A 14,352-nucleotide genomic window follows, 5' to 3' on the forward strand; every position below is an offset into this window, starting at 1 on the left:
TACGCGGGCCTCTCACTGTTGTGGCCTCTCCCGTTGCGGAGCACAGGCTCCGGATGCGCAGGCTCAGCGGCCACGGCTCACGGGCCCAGCCGCTCCGCGGCATGTGGGATCTTCCCGTGTGCACAATGCTTTTAATCATCATGTTCCATGTTGTGTAATAACCTTGGCCTCTGTAACTCAGCTGTGGATGGAAGGTATAGGCAAGGTGGGATAGGATCGCCTCTCAAAGGGATAAGGTATAATATCCTTGTTTGGCGTTCAAGGCTCCTCCGCAGAAGCTGGCAATAATTTGACTTACCAGCTGCATCTCCACTGTTCCCCAAACTGAGTAGCTTAACAATTTCTATCCTTTGTGCCTCTCTGCCTTTGCATACGCTATTTCCTCTTCCTGGGAAGCCCTTTTGTCTCTGCTCTGCCAGATGAATGAACTTTTACTAATCCTTCAAAATGCAGATCAAAGCCTTGAAACACCTCTCCTCCCCCCACCCCCAAGTTATTTTTACTCTTCTCTCTAAATTGTACTAGTATAGCATCCAGTACAGATGTCTTCTATGGTTCTTAACACACTTCGTTTGCATGTCTCTGTCCACACCCCCTCCAAACCCTGAGCTGCCCTGGAGCTGCATCGGCCCTTGTGTTCGGCCCTACACTCAGCAGATGTTGAGCAAGAGTTTGTGGCAGGCAAGGGCCTTGAGCCCTTGAGTCTGTTCTGCAGTGTTGGCTTCAGTAAAAGGGTAGAAAGGGCGGGTTGTTTTGTGTTGGAGATGAGGGAAGGAGCAAGAGCAGAACCTGAAAGACTAGGACAAGCCTGATGGGTGGTCCACAGGGCTAGAGTCATAGGGTGGGGTGGGGAGGGGAACTGGGAGAAATGATGCTGGAGTCTCAGGCTGGGGAGAGATCCTGGAAGGTCTTGAAAGTTGAAGTTAAAGAATTAAAATGTAATACTGATGACCTTGAAGGTCTTTGAGTATGGAAGAGACAAGGTGAAGCCTGTGCTTTCAGGAGGATTCAAGGCTGAGAAGGGCAGCTTGGAGGGACAGGAAGGAACTTCTTCTGAGAATGAGCTGTTGGAATAACCCACTGAGATAGGTTAGGACCTAAATCAAGGCAATGGCAATAGGATGTTGAGGAGGTGAGTGAGCTTGCCAAGAAATCCTGCAGGATTTGGTGACCGATCAGATTTGAGGGAGAGGGAAAAGAGTCCAATTGGACACTGACATTTCGTGCTAGTTTGCTGGAGAAGAATGAGGCAATTGTCAGCAGCATGAGAGCATGGAGGAGCTTCTTGGAAAGGGGAAGGGAGATGAGGGTGGTCGATTCCTTCTGAAATCAGGAGGGAGCCTTGGGGAGTTTCTCGCATGCCCCTTATGTTTTTACCCATGAGGATGGTGAGGCGCAAAGGAAGCTACCCAGGGTCACGCAGCTGCTGGTGGCAGAACTCAGGCCTTCTGGCCTTGAATTCTGCCCTTTGTAGCACAGCGGGTTTGGCCAGACGAGAGCTGCCGGAAGGTGCAGATGGAGACTCCATTAGGCAATGAAAAACGAGAAAGAGACCAGGTTTGGGGTGAATTCATTCTGCAGTACAGCTAAGGCTGGATGGAGTCGTGTAGGTCAAAGACTCAGGAGGAAGTGTGTGCGGCAGCCAAAGCCACTGGGGGGTGTGAAGGCTCATGAGACCTTCTTTCTGTCCTGTGATCTACGGGGATGTGGGCTGGCGGGAAGTACGGAGTGCTTTTATGGTATCTACACTCTTATACTTGTTAGCGCTTACTGTGAGTACATTGTTCTTCTGGGAATGCAAACACCAATCTATCAGTTCCATGGGAAGATGTATTCCAGGGACCCAAACTCCCACCACCCCACTCCCTCTCGTCAACAAACTCTAGGGATGCCTCCAACCAGCTCTGAGAAGTTGCCAGTGTAGCGCTGGAGTGGGGGCAGTGGGGTGTGCCTATCCGGGGAAGGCAATCAGCCGTGAGAACTTTTTCCAAGCCTGGGCCTGTGTGTAGGCCAGTGTCAGGGATTTAGATGGTTGAGTGAGGGCCACAGCTGTCTGATAAGGAGGGAGGACCTTGTCTAGAGTCTGCACTGCTGCCGAGAGCCTCAGTGGCCCTGCGGCTGGGCTTCCGCCCCTCCTTACCTTTCGCTTCCACACCTCTCTGCCTGGCCACGCTCCTCAGCCTCCCAGGATGAGTCCTGCCTTTGCCGTGGCACAGGGATTACCTCGTTTTGCTAAGGCAGAGCTCGGTTAATGCCTGTGAAACCTTTAGATTATTGCCTGGCACATGATAATTGCCAAATAAAAACAGACGCAAGAAATGTTGGGATTCAACTTTCAGTCAAACTTGTTAAGCCTCTTGGTTCTTTTTTTTTGGCCTCACTGCGCAGCGGTTTGCGGGATCTTAGTTCCCCAACCAGGGATCAAACCCATGCCCCCTGCAGTGGAAGCGTGGAGTCCTAACCACTGGACCGCCAGGGAGTTCCCAAGCCTCTTGGTTCTCTTTGAGTTACGTAGCTGGGTCTGGCAAGTTTCTACCTCATCTTGTTTTGAGTGTGTGTGTGTGTGTGTGTGTGTGTGTGTGTGTGTGTGCGCGCGCGCGCGCGCGCACATGTGCGCTTTACAGAGACCAAAGCCTGCTCACCCATGGTAAAATATCACGCACAGCCGTAGGATGCAGACAGGGTATTTGAGTTGTACGTGTGTCACGAATGACTTATGCAGAAGTAAGTGGGTGGTGGGCCTACTAACAAACCTCCAGGGAGAGGCTGTGGGGAACTGATCCTATCACGGTTGCTCCCCTGCCTACAGGTGCTGTGGTGTTCCCAGGAGCTGCACTCTGGGTACATCTGTTTCTTCCTGGAATGAGGGCAGGCATAGGGAAGGAGGTGACCCAAATCCCAGGGTTGCCCTGCCTGCTCAGGGACAGCCAACGCCTGCTGGTTGCTGGGCGTGTTTGGTGGGCATGGTCAGACCCCTGCCCTGAGTCCCAGGTAAAGAGATAAACCCACAGTGACTTGTGTGCGTGGTTGGAATGGCCCGCTCAGATGTGGCTGGGCCTCTTGACTGGGCAGGGACCACTCTGACCGAGAGGGCCACTCCCGTGACTGCACTGGGGTGTCCCGAGAGGTCTTCTTAGCAAACTTTTCCAACCTTCCTCTGGCCAAAAGGCCCAGAGAGCCCACCAGAAGGAACTTCTTGGGTTGACAATATGTGTGTGTGTGCGTGTGTGTGTTTGTGTGTGTGTGAGAGAGAGAGAGAGAGTTGTGTAGAGGCCAAGGGATCTGCTGTAGGGACGAAGGGAACAGAGAAGGGCAGAGCACAGTTCAGGTTAGGAAGACCAAATACGGTTACTTTTGTTCCCTGCATGCACACATAACAGCTCCTCTTTTTAGGGGTGACTGTTTCCTTCCCACAACACAAGGCTCTGTTCCCCTGAATCAGAGAGGTTTTCACATGTACGGCTGGCTTGACCCTGGACTGCTTTATGGATGAAACAAAGGTGTATGTTGACTGGCCCCAGAAAGCTGCCTCCAGAGGAAAGATGGAGAGGAACTTCTGGCTTTGGTGGGTTTTATAAAGGGCTTGTCTCATGAGGCAGGTAGTGTTATTCCCATTTATGGGAGGCAAACAGGTACCAGAGAAGGAAAGTGATTTTTTTTTAAGGTTCCAGAGTATTCACTTGAATTTATTGTCCTGACTGGGCCACTTCTGAGAGTGAGAGGAGGAGACAGATGCTGAGCTGGATGGGACCCTGGGAGACAGCACTGCCTCGGGCGTACTGGGGTGTGCGGCATCGAACTCTAAATTCAGTAAGCAATGGCGGGGGGGGGGGCAGGGGAAGGCGATGGGGGAGAGGGGATTAGAGTAGGGCGAGGGGAGAAGTTAGAACTCGAATTTGTGTGAGAAAGGAGGAGTCTTCTAATTCGACATTTTACCAAAGCAATGGAACAGTTCTTGGCTCCGACACCTGCCCTCGACTGCTTGTCATGAGAAAGTTTTATTACATAAGCTCTTCCTGCAGGCAGCCAAGACATCTGGTTCTTCCATGCAGCGCTGCTGTCCCGGTAACAGCAAGCACCACCGCCCTGCCCGGCGTGTCCGGCTAGGTTTCTGCTGCGCGGCTCACTGGAGCTGCACAGAGCCTCTGGCAGGGGTGTTGTCCTGCTGGAGAACAGGGCACTGACTCCTCGCTCGCCCCCTGACTCCAGCATGGCAGGCGGTGGGTGCCCGCTACCGTGGGGACTGGGATGCCCTCATCTCCGAGGGCCCTGCCAGCTCACTCTTTCATTTAAATCCTGGCTCTCCTCAGACTTGCTGTTTCTCCTTTGAGCAAGTGTCTCCTTCTCTGAGCTTGAAGTTCCTCGCCTGTCGCACGGGAACAGTACTAGGCCCATCTCACCTGCTTGTTGTAAAGATTAAATGAGATGATGATGCGTATAAAGTGTTGGCTCCAGTGCTCGGGTGTCGTAAGTAGTAAGTGGTATTATTATCATCCTCTTCTCAGAAAGCCTGGCAAATATAGTTTGTCAAGAGGAGAGATTTACACCAACCAGAGGGCTTATTCTGAAATTTCATGGGGGGGAGTAGCATTGTCTGGGCCTCCAGATGTGACCCCCATGGTGGAGGTGAGCAGTCAGTCCAAGAGGCAGCAGTCCCCGGCAGGGTGAGGGAACAGGCTGATTCCAGATGGCCGGTCACCAATGTACGGGACAAGGACAACAAACGGTGAGCTCAGAGCCCAAACCAGCTCCATGGGACATGCTGGGGTAAGGTCAGAGTCCTGCCCTTAGGCCCCAAAAATCAATTCATGGGTTTTCTACCCGGCCACGTGGAAAAGCCCACAGAACTTGCCTTAGCCTGGCTGCATTAATAGAAGTCCTGACTTTAGACCTTGCTGGGGAGAGGGGTCATCCCACTCTTCCCTGCAGTGGCCAAACCTGGCCGCACCTGGAGGTGGCACCCTGGGCACCACACCTGGGGAGCAGGTGGAGGAGGGCCCGTTACCGCATCAAAGCTGGAGTCCCTGTCCTGTAAGCTCCGGGAGCTCCTGGGGCAGACAGGAAGACACAGGGTTGGAACTGTGATCTTTAGGTGGGCAAGGGGAGCTGCCATGTTGTGCCTTTGCTCAGAGGACAGGACTGAGGGGCCTTGGTGGTAACGGTACAGAGGATTAAAGAAGAGGCCGGTTTCAGTTTGGCATGATGTAAGAAATTCCACATAACTCAAGCTTCCCTCTAGGGCCGGGTGGCTGTTTAGCGCGTGTTATTGGAGTCTACCTGAAGAGGGTATTGTGCAGGCAGTACTGACTAGAGAGGAGTTTGTGAAATAACTGAGGAAGCAGACTTTGCCGAAAGGGTGTAGGTCTCACTAAAAGTACTGTAGGATTTGGGGAGGTGATTGGTGGCTTCTCAGCAGAGAGGTGACTGGCAGCAAATGTCGGGGGGAATGAAAGTGGAACGCTAGGGTAGGGCGGCCATGAAGCTGTGCAGAAGCTTCTCTATCCCAGGTCCTAGGCCAAAGTCCCACCCAGTACAGGCGTTGGGAGAGAGGAAAGACTCTGAGGAAGTGCCTTTGTGGGCGGGAACTTTGAGGTCATGACCCCAAAGCGATTGTATTGTGTGTATTCTCTGCTGATGCCTACCTTGGCCTGACCACCTGACTGGGGCATGAAGGCTCTTATGGACACATGGGCCCTCCCTTGAAGATCTCGAGAACACAGAGTCCTGGTACTTGCGGGACCAGGGCCATGCGGTCTGAGACAATGAGCTCACAACATCCAAGAGGTAATAGCGGGTGTAGGAGGGAGCGATCCGGGAGGGCGGTGGGCACGACACTGGGACTTCTGACCGACTGTCTGCAGCCCGGGTCACAGAACAAGCTTCCAGACCCGAGAGGGGACAGGGAAGGGCTGTGGGCAGCAGGGCAGCATTCAAGTGAGCTGAGGTTTTGGGTGGGGTGAGTGCTGGAGGATGGAGAGTGCTGCGGTTAAGCAACGTGGATGCCTGACGGGCACACAGTCCTGGCTGGGGTGGCAGGGAGGAGAGCCCGCCAAGGCTGGTAGGAGGGAGGCCAGGGAAGCCCCTAAATGAGAATTGGCCCACTGGATCTAGGAAATTCTTTTAGCAGCAGAGGTGGGGCATAATTCCTAAGTATTCTGGAGTCAATAGACTTGTGACCTCATTTATTATTTCAGTCGCCATTATTTTTTTAATTTTTTTTTTTTTAGCATCCTCCGTGCCATGAACCGTTATGGTGGGAACACAAGATGAGTAAGACATGTCCCCTGCCTGGATGGAATTTAAGGAATGTACCCCTCATTCAAAATAGGCAGTAATAACTGCAGAGAAAACACAGTGAACGTTCAGAGAAAGGAGAGGTTGGGGCACCTGGCTTGCCGAGGAGGGGGCATTTGAGATATGTCTTGAAGGAAAGATGGACCAGAGACACCCCGTTCTATGGGGGTGAAGGAGGGCATTTCTAGCAGAGGGAACAGCAATGTACAAAGAAAGGCATAGGGCGGTAAGTTAAGGGGCACGGGTGGCAAACAGCCAGTGGTTTGGTTTGGCAAGAGCTGGAGGAGGAAGGGAGGCTAGACAGGGAACCAGGGACTGGAAATCATCATTTATGAAGCGCGCACCATGCGTCAGGCACTGAGCACAGACTCGTCAGTGCTCACTTACATCTCGCAGGAGCCTTTCAGGGCTTTAGCGGAGGAGGAAACTGACTCAGGATAAGTGACTTTCCCAAGGTTCCCTAGCTGGCGAGTGGTTGAAATAAAATCGATGCCCCATCTATCTGATCCCCAAACCCATGTTCCTTCCACTCTATCTTGCCGCCACCTTGACAGTCCAGATGATTCGGTCTTAAGTTTGCCACGAAGATCAGCTCTTCACGTTGAGGCAGGAAGATGGTCAGACGACATTAGCCTGTGAGAAGCACTTGGTGGACGTGGCCAGGTTGCCATGATGCACACCCGGCCCCAATGTGATATATACACGCGTGCACACACACGTATTTATAAGTAAATCTCTAAAAAATAGTAGGAAGTTGCACAGTTGTTCATGGTGTCACAGAAACTGACGTTTCCTGAGCGCTATAGGCAATTGCTGACTTCCTGGCCGAATTCCTCTATTTTCTCTCCCACTCAAAGTATATTAGAATGGGGCAAGATAACAGAATCTTCTCTAATTTATACAAAATAATTCCTTTTTAAAATTTTATTTATTTATTTATTTTTGGTTGCGTTGGGTCTTCGTTGCTGCATGCGGGCTTTCTCTAGTTGCAGCGAGCGGGGGCTACTCTTCTTTGCAGAGCACGCTCTTTAGGTGTGCGGACTCAGTAGCTGTGGTGCACGGGCTTAGTTGCTCCGCAGCATGTGGGATCTTCCTGGACCAGGGCTTGAACCCGTGTCCCCTGCATTGGCAGGCAGATTCTTATCCACTGCGCCACCAGGGAAGTCCCTAAAGATTCCTGACTTTAGCTACTTTATCATTAGTAACAAGTTCCTTACATCCCACCTGTTGGGGCCCCCAGGGTGTCAGCCGTCGAGGGATGTTAAGCAAGATGGGGGATTGGGAGGGTGGGGGTGAGGATGAGAGAGAAACCTGGGCCATAACCCAGGTGGAGCTGTCAGGGTGGAGAGGAGGGGCTGACCTGTCCGGAAGTGTTTGCTGGGAGCCTGTCCGTGCAGGGGCGTGGAGTGGGTGCTGAGAGCCTGCGTGAAGGGAGAGCATTGTTTCCACGGTGTCATGTTCAGGGTCTGAGCAGGTGGGCGCTGCTGGTGGCTGCCTGCCAAAGCTGAGGTACTTTCTTATCCTGTGTCCTGTGGAGCCAGCCGGTCCTCATTGCTGACCAGGTCTGCACAGGGCCACTCCCTCTGTCCAGCTCGGCCTGCCTCCTGGAGCTCGGAACCCAGACCCAGCTCTGCCAGCCACACCTGGCTTTCGTCCTCAGGGTGGACCTAGGATCTTTCAGGCTTCCTGATGGGAAGGTCTCCCTCAGCCTAGGGAGGAAGCCCCGAGAAGACCACCTAGGGAGGCCGGGGTGCTGAGGAGGGCGTATCTGGGCTGCAGTGTCTTGGGATCTTGTGTTACAGGGCGCTTGGGGGACAGAGCTGTACCCCCATGTCCCGCCTTTGAAAACGTAAAGGGCTACTCCAGGGTCACAAATCCAGTCTTCACATGTCGTGATTACTTACATTTGACAGAAAATTTTATTTTTTATCTTTTTCACCCCACCATGCAGCTTGCAGGATCCCAGTTCCCCGACCAGGGATTGAACCCGCACCACATCAGTGAGAGCCCGGAATCCTAACCACTAGGCCACCGGGGCACTCCTGAAAGAGAATTTTAAATAAAGCTGGTGACAGTCGAGTGAGGGATGGCAGTTGTGAGAGGGAGCCTGCAGGGTGTGTGAGAGACGCGTCTGTGGCATCACTGTCACACGCCCGTGTGGAGCCCATTCCTGAGTGACTTGGGGGTGCTCGCCTGTTTGGTTCTAGGTGTCTGAGAGTGAGACGCCCACTGGGCGCAATTGGGGGCCTCTCTGGGACACTAGTACCACTCGGCCGTCCTCTCTCAAGGCCACCTCTGAGTTACTAAGGGTTCTCCCGACGCCAGTGCCTGGGGTCTGGGCCTTCCTGCTCCACAGATGTGGTCAGAATTTGGCCCTTCATCCTCCCAAGCCCTGGAGCCCAGCTTCAGCTTTAGCCGCCATGTTTGGGGCCCCCAAATCCATCTCCACAGCTGTGACTTCTCTGCCCGGTACCTGCCTTCAGATGGCCCGAGAACATCATAATCTCTGCCTGCTCACCGCCCCTAAGCTGGGTGCCTGGTGGAACTGGCAGAATGACTGAGCGAGGCACCCAGGGGCTGTAAGAGCGCGCATGTCATCAATTCCCTTACCATTCTGCAAGGCCCTGCTAGAGAGACGCAGAAAGCACAGAGCAAGTGCGCTGCGCGGTACCCTAGGGTTCCCCTAATTGCAGGCTGGCCTCAAGAGATCTGGCAATTTCTCAAAGGGAGCCAGTGTTGCATATTTTTTTCCTGATCCCAACATTTAGGCCCTGATAAGAGGTCCATCTTCTGGAATAGTGCAGTGGGGACACGGTCTCTGAGAAGGGCCAGGCACTGAGCTGGGTGGTTGACTCTGCCCCCCTAACCCTCTGACCAGCCCTGTGTGAGGCAGGTGGTAATATCTTCATTACACAGTAACCTGAGAGGTTAATCTATGTTACCCAAGGTCAGAAAGTAACGCAGCTCTAAGCAGTAGAGTCAGGATTTAAACCCAAGTCGGTCTTGACTCCCAAGCCTGGACTCTCTCTGTTGTATCTTGCTCGTCTCCTTCTTCAGGGGAGTGAGGAAGGAGCTGCAAAGACTCAGGGGTCCAGGTTGGGCTGGGCTCTGGGCCTCTGGTGTAGGTACTGCCTCCCCTTCTGTGGTCCTTTTGCATCACACAGGCTTCTACACCTTTCACTTTGAGACTAAGGAACTGTTCAGGTGTCTCCCATGGGAAAATAATGGCCCTGCTTTGTGGAAAAGACGAGGTGAGAACGATGGGAGAGAGGCCTCTAGGAGCTGTCGCAGTTGCTCCCACTCCCCTGGGGTCAGAATGACAGACTTCCGGGAGCCAGACCTCATGGATCCCTAGGGAGGGGAGACCTCTTGCAGTGCAGTCCCCAGCCGGCTTGTCTGTGGTCTGTGAGTATGTGTGCAGATGGGGGATTCCTGGATCACTTTTCTTAGGAAAGTCCCTGGGCCACTCTCTGGCCTAAGTACTCTTAGCGGAGGGAAGTGATCTGAGTGGCAAGTGTCTTGTGACTGGTGAGCTGAGGTTAGGGGACCGGCTTTGCCCCTCCCTCCCCCCGTCATATGCTGGATTGTTGAATTGCCTTGAAGAGAAGAGGGCTGGGCCCAGGGCTCATGGCTCCTTGAATGCAGCGTGACAGCTGGTCAGGCTGCGGGGTCTTCAGGTTTCCTCCTTACAACATACCAACATCTGGTCTCACTAAATGGTCATGGTCCCCAGGCATGACCTGACTCGGAGCTGACTTACAAAGACGATAGATAAAGGACTGTCAGGAACTGTCCTTACCTGGATGTTGTATAAGGTCTGGAGATGCAAAGCCATCTCCCTTAGACTGAGAGGGAAGAGGAACACCAGTGGATGAGAACAGAGACCCACGTCTCTGGAGAGGAGGCTGCCTTCTTCCCGTAGGTTTGTCCAGCGTGTATCCGAGATCAGATGGGGGCATGTGTCAGTTTGCTACGGCTGCCATAACAAAAATACCACAGACTAGGGGGATTAAGCAAGAGCAATTTATCGTCTCACGATTCTGGAGGCTAGAAGTCCAAGATCAAGGAGTCGGCAAGGTTGGTTTCTTCAGAGGCCCCTCTCTTTGGCTGTGGACGGTCATCTCCTCCCTGTGTCTTCACGAGGTCTTCCCTCTGTACCTGTCTGTGTCTTTATAAGGATACCAGTCGTGTCGGATTAGGGCTCACCCTAATGGTGTCATTTTTAACTTAATTACGTCTTTAAAGATCTTATTTCTAAATACATTCACATTCTGAGGTACTGGGGGTTAGGACTTCAACATCTGAATTTGGGAGAGGGGGATACAGTTCAGCTCATAACAGGATGTTTCCAAAAGCCTCAGTGAACAAGACTCGGTGTCATGATGAGGCACGGAGAGGCATTCACTGCTGGTCCTGCCAAGGGAACCAGGAGAGGCAGGTAGACTCAGCCCAGCCAGCGGAGGAAGTTTGATTGGCTTTGTCCAAAGGCTCAGCCCAGAAAGCCCTATTCCCTGTAGTCTGGGCTCTCTGGCAGCAGTGGGTTCTGCCTGGTGTCTTCACCTGGCTTCCATGTGGCCCTCAGCCCTCCAGTGAAGACAGAGCTGCTAATCTTCCACTAATACCCTCCAGCCAGGCCTGCAGAGGGAGCCCCCTTCTCCTCTGGCAGAGGCAGGAGCCAGACTGTTGATGCACACAGCCCATCTTTAAGGAAATTCTTTGGTCTCCTAATAATTTAAACTTTTTTTTTTTTTTAGTGCAGAAGGAAAGCTATTGCATTGATTCAAAATTAAACTGTTTAACACTTGTTGAAATGAAGGTTCAAAATACAGAATAAATGTTGATTAATTCAATTAGTACTTACCAGGGGCCTGCGCTCCTCCCCAGGCAGCTTGGGAGGCTCGTAGGAGGTAGCTGGCTGCAGGCTAAAGTTATGCACGAGGCCGCTGAACACTCTAGATGATAGAGAAAACTTGCCAATTCAGATCCGTTTTTTATTTTTCTTGTTGCTTAGCATTCGAAAATAATAGAATGAGGAGAAATGCCTGGTTTTGTCATCCATTAGGGGAAGTTACATCTTCTCCCATCGATGCTTTGGGAATATAATTGCATTCATCAGTTAGCTCATGCCAGGCCCAAGCACGGTCAGGTGCCCCTTGTGGCAGAGCTGCCTTCACCTCTGAGCATAAGACCACAAAGAGAGGGGGCCTCGGGTATGGAGAAAGTAAGAAAGTGGATACTGGTTGCTGTTCCCTGAGGATGGACAAGTGAATAGCACATCCTCCTTGCTCTCAAGCATCTTAATTTGGAAGGGGAGACAGACGTATTGAGGAGTCATATAAACAGAGCTGGAAAGGAGATGATGAACGTGAGTGCAAGTGTGGCAGGAGCAGAGTGGAGGCATCCACCACCTTTGGGCCCTGGGGGTAGCGGTGTCAGGAAAGGCTTCCTTGGGTTGGTGCATTTGGATAAGTTCTTAGAATGGGTGAGATTTGAAAATATAGGTGGAGAAAACCATCCTAAAAAGAGAAATTAGAGAAAACAGGAAAAGTTTTCTGTATTTAGAGAGTAGCAAGTGGCTTGACCGAGAGCACGGTGAGCACCACGGGGAAGTGAATCTTTATGGAGGACTTGGATGGCTGAGCTACAGAATGCAGCTTTGTTCCCGAAACAGTGAGGAACCACAGAGGCTTTGAGAGCAGAGGGGTAATGTCCTGAGCTTTCTGAAACATACCCTGCCTTCTCTGGGAAAGAAGCGTTGAAGAAGAGTCAGCTAGAAGTAGGAAGTCTAGGAGAGGCAGCTTTGGAAATCCAGGTGAGAGATGGTGAGGGTCTGGACGGTGGTGGGATGAGAGTTTGGTCAGACGTTAGGACCTTCAGGGAGTCTGAATGGCACCGCAGAAAGAGCACCGTCTGAGTCGTCAGGAACTTAGGTTCAAACCTCAGTTCTGGCGGTCCTGAGCAAGGGAAGGTAGAATCTGGTATTGCCCTCTGGAAAAGCCCAGATCCCTGAGTGGTGGATTAAAAAAAACAAAACAAAACTTTCGTTATTAAAAAAAATTCAAACATACAAAAAAGTAGAAGGAATAGTTTAGTGAATCTCCTTATCCATCACCCAGCTTCAACAGTAACCCCTCGCTGGTTCTGTTTTTTTAGGAGGCGTTTTTTGAGATGAAGCTTGGGAAGTATTCAAGCTGAGTTTGCATTGGAAGCATTTCTCTGAATCTGTCTACCATCAGGTCGAGGTGGTGGAACGACTTGATGGTCATTTGTTCCTCCCTGGGGCTAAATTTGTGTGCACATGCGTGCCTGTTCTCTGCTGTGACCGAGGCAGTGAGGGTAGCTGTCTTTGAAGGGTGTGTTCTGGGGCTGAGGAAACACACCGCCGGAGGCTCCTGTCAGTGGGGCAGGGTTCTGTCTGCCACGGGGGGCAGGTGGGTGTGGATAGGGGAGAGGATAGAGGTGAGGATGGCGTGGGAGGCCAGCCTGCTGGGTCAGACACCCTCATCATCCATTCATCGGAGGCTGTTTGTGGCCTGGGGTCTGATTCACGCTGACCAGACCGACAAGGCTGGGCTATACACCAGACACCAATGGGCTCATTTGCTTTGGCAGGTGTCATCCAGAGGCTACAACAAATGCCTGCCTTCCTGGCGGGACCCTACCTGGGAAAGTGAATTACAGGGTCATCTGCAGGTGGCTGGGGAGCCAGGCTCCCAGACAGCACCATGTGGATAGTGGCGGGGTCACCCCAGGCTGCTCTGGGGCACCCTTGTTAGTGATCGCTACTCATCCCCCCAGAGATGTAGTATCAGTTAGTTGCCAGTGGGCCACACAGACCAACTCTGACCAGTCATCCTTCACTGAGGGTGACCCAGGTAGGCAGGGCGGGGGTGTGTGTGGTAAGTGTACCACTTAAATGCCCTCTGAGTTTGGCATCAACTGAAAAATAAGACCACGAGTCAGACAAGTGGAGACCAAGATATCAGCTCCAGGGCTAATAAAGGTGCTTAGAGAATGTGGCTAATGGGATTCCCAGTGGATCCCTTTGCTGAGTCCACAGACCCTCCTCTGTCTGGGACCCAGCTGCCTGCAGTCTTCCTCACGGGACAGGCCTCTTCCCTCTGGCGAGGCGGCCCTGGAAACAGAGGGAAGGATGGGGCTGGGCCCCTCGGCTCAGTTCCCTCTCTCATTCCCACCAATCAGATACTCAGCTTCCCCCCACAGCCACACCGTGAGAAGGTCCGGGAAGGAGAGACCGCCAGTGTCCTCCCTGTGGCTATCCCCGTGGCAACACGAAACAGAAACTAAATGAAGGCTTGAGCGTGTGTTGTGGGTCTCAGCAGAAGTTCTCTTGCACAGGTAGGGGTGGGAATGCTGTCATAGAGGAAGGAGAATCACCTGGGCCTTGAAAAATTAGTTCTGATGGCCAGAGACTGGACCTTCAGCTTGAGGGGACAGCATGGAAAGGGCACGGCAAAATGAGAATGCTCTCCTGTGGCTGGAGTGTCAGGAACTCAGAAGGATGTGGTTGGAAGGGACCAGGCTTGGTGAGGTAGTACAGAGTGGTTAAGAACATGACCTTGGGGTCAGACTGCCTGGGTTCAGATGCCACCTCTGCTGCTCCCTGGATGTGTGGTTTGACCAGCTTAACCTCTCGAAGCTTCAGTTTCCTCGTCTGTAAAATGTGGACAGTAATGGTTATGACTCTTGAGATATGAGATGCGTATAAATGCTTAACTCAAAGCAGAGTGAGTGCTTTATACATGACAGCCGTTATTATTACTGTCACATGTCCAGGATAATTTGTGGTTAGCCTTGGATGCCAGACTCCTGAGTTTGGACTGCTGTGGGAGAGGCCGGGTACCGTTCAGGTGAGAGGAGGCCCTCCAATACCTAGTTCTGGACACCTGAACCCATGCTGGGCCAGCTGGAGTGGGAAGGTTGAGATGGAGAAGCACGTCCCTGCACAGAGTGATGCCCAGGGATGTGGCCGCTGTTTGAAGGAGAGGGAGGGGGCAGGGAAGAGTCCCAGGGCAGTGCAGGGTGTACAGTTCCAGG

At 52.4% G+C, this 14,352-nt stretch overlaps 1 protein-coding gene across 1 annotated transcript in view; it reads left to right on the forward strand.

Moving 5' to 3' along the window:
* LOC101334013 (olfactomedin-like protein 1) overlaps positions 1–14,352 on the forward strand; it is a 386,099-nt gene that overhangs the window by 240,226 nt on the left and 131,521 nt on the right. The gene's annotated exons all lie outside the window — the stretch shown is intronic.

The sequence above is a fragment of the Tursiops truncatus genome, chromosome 8 (assembly GCF_011762595.2).
Source record: "Tursiops truncatus isolate mTurTru1 chromosome 8, mTurTru1.mat.Y, whole genome shotgun sequence".
NCBI classification, from domain to species: domain Eukaryota; kingdom Metazoa; phylum Chordata; class Mammalia; order Artiodactyla; family Delphinidae; genus Tursiops; species Tursiops truncatus.